This window comes from Aplysia californica, unplaced genomic scaffold (assembly GCF_000002075.1).
Source record: "Aplysia californica isolate F4 #8 unplaced genomic scaffold, AplCal3.0 scaffold00319, whole genome shotgun sequence".
NCBI lineage: Eukaryota > Metazoa > Mollusca > Gastropoda > Aplysiida > Aplysiidae > Aplysia > Aplysia californica.
The window spans coordinates 299209-301512 of NW_004797589.1; the positions used below are offsets into that span (position 1 = coordinate 299209).

Sequence of the window (2304 nt, forward strand, 5' to 3'; positions counted from 1 at the left end):
AGAGAGAGAGAAAGAGAGAGATCAGCAACACGCACACACAAACACACACACACACACACACACACACACACACACACACACACACACACACACATACCGATACAACATTTTAATACAGAAACAACAGAGGGAAATAACAAAAAGTAGGACCAGACAATGACGCTATCCAACCACGGACATACAAAGAACACACCATTCTTCTGATAATCTATCTCTTAACTCCAAATACACCACTGACGTTTGTATAATGGAACTTTGACCCATAGGCCCATGTTTCTATTTCATGACGTATGTTCCCTACGTAATCAAAAATGGTGATGAAAGAAATAAGTAATGTTTATCTTCTGATTTTTTCCAAAAGAAACTATTATCAAATATCAAGTGGCCCTTAACAGCATCCCAGATTTGTTTTTATTTGTTTAAAGAAGTAGAATATTTGGTGATGGTGATTGAACTACTGACAATGATGGAACTGTTGGCAATGATAAAACAACTGACACTTAATGATGAGGCACATAACTCCATGTAATGTTGGCGATGGCGGAGGTGATGCTAATGCTGTTGTTGCAGTTGCAGTTGTTGGTGCTGTTGTTGTCGTTATTGCTGTTGCTGTTGTTGTTGTTGTTGCTGCTGTTGTTGTTGTTGCTGCCCTTGTTGTTGTTGTTGTTGTTGCTGCTGATCATTATGACAATGGCGCTGACACTAAGAATGACGTCACAGAGGGCCAAAACGTAGTAGATAGAGAAGCTGATGGTCTCGTTCTACTGCTGTCTCTAAAACCGCTAATCACATTAAAATTGTGACCACGGCGTGAAATGGTATAGGTTTAACGCCCTTATCAACATAATTAGGTTATTTAAGCGGCGAGACCTTCACGTTTAACGTCCATCTCCGAAAGGACCGAACTAAACGGGAAATTCGCGTAAAGTGCCTTTCCCAAGGACACAAGGTCGGATCGAGCTGAGGCTCGACCCCTGAACCCGCAATCTCATGATTACAGACGCCGTAGCCTTACCACAAGGCCACCAACGGTACTGACCACAGCGTGATATATATATATATATATAATGGTCGCTTTTACGCACAAGGGGCAGTGCCGAAAAAGCTGCGTTACGAAAATCGAAAGTAAAGTTTTTGCCCTTTCTTCAATTTATTTAAAAGACAAAGAGAGTTTTCCCTATAACCAAACAAATATACACAGCAATGAAACCAAACTTCTGCTGTAGGTAAGGCAATGCCCACTTTTGGTGTAGGTCAAGATTTCTGGATACCCCCGAAATTTGGGTTAGCCCGCTTGTCCTTAAAAGCGACAAATATGTGTACATAATGTATTTACTCACCAGAGTGATGTTGAACTTTTGGATCTGTGACCTCCGAGAGTACGGAAGAGCACAGCACTGGGCGCAGAACGGCGTCGTAACGATAATCCTTTGAGTTTGTTCTGTGGGAAGGAAAGAAGGAATAGACAGCTATTAGAAATCATTTGATTAATTCAGCATTAATACACTGCATCCAATTTAGGTACCCCATCCCGCTTGTCTGATGTTTAACTATTTACTCACCCTCTCATTTGCTGTCCAAATATTTATTTATCCACCCACCCACCCACCCATCCATCCATCTATCCATCCATCCTTCCGTCCGTCCATCCATCCATCCATCCATCCATCCATCCATCCATCCATCCATCCATCCATCCATCCATCCATCTATCCATCCAACCAACCATCCATCCAATTTCCATTTGTCTGTCCAACTCTTTGTTCATTCATATTCAAAGATCCATCCATCCATCAATCTATTCACTCATCCATTTGTTCAATAATATTATATCTGTCGGTCCAATCATCAATCTATTCACCAACGTGCACACTTGTCCACTATCTTGTGAGTTTGTCCGTTTGATTCAAAGAATGAATGGGGTATTTATGGGTTACTGTGGGTACGTTTCGTGTAGATATATGTACAGGCAGGCGTTTTTGCATGGATGCTCATAATGCGTCCTTGAGATTGAAAAAATGAGTATGTCTTTGATCTTCGGTATAAAGAAGCACACGGATACGATGATGGATACTAATTTCAGGGGAAAAGTATGATAGACAGGCAGAAACAAAGAGGGATAGAATAAAAGTAAAAGCAGCTCTTACTAGTGGCGCCCTCCAACCACTTTAATGACATGAAGAGAGTGGAATTATGCATTCCGGACAGAGAGCGAATGAGTGGGCTGATGACAGTAAGAAAGAGAGAGAGAGAGAGAGAGAGAGAGAGAGAGAGAGAGAGAGAGAGAGAGAGAGAGAGAGCGTG

At 41.7% G+C, this 2304-nt stretch overlaps 1 protein-coding gene across 1 annotated transcript in view; it reads right to left on the reverse strand.

The window, feature by feature from the left end:
* The window catches only part of LOC101859026, a gene marked incomplete at its 5' end in the record, with an annotated part of 66645 nt that extends 65204 nt beyond the window's left edge, over window positions 1–1441 (reverse strand). Inside the window, 1 exon segment of the mRNA XM_013084803.2 lies at window positions 1360–1441.
* Window positions 1442–2304: the final 863 nt, after the last annotated feature.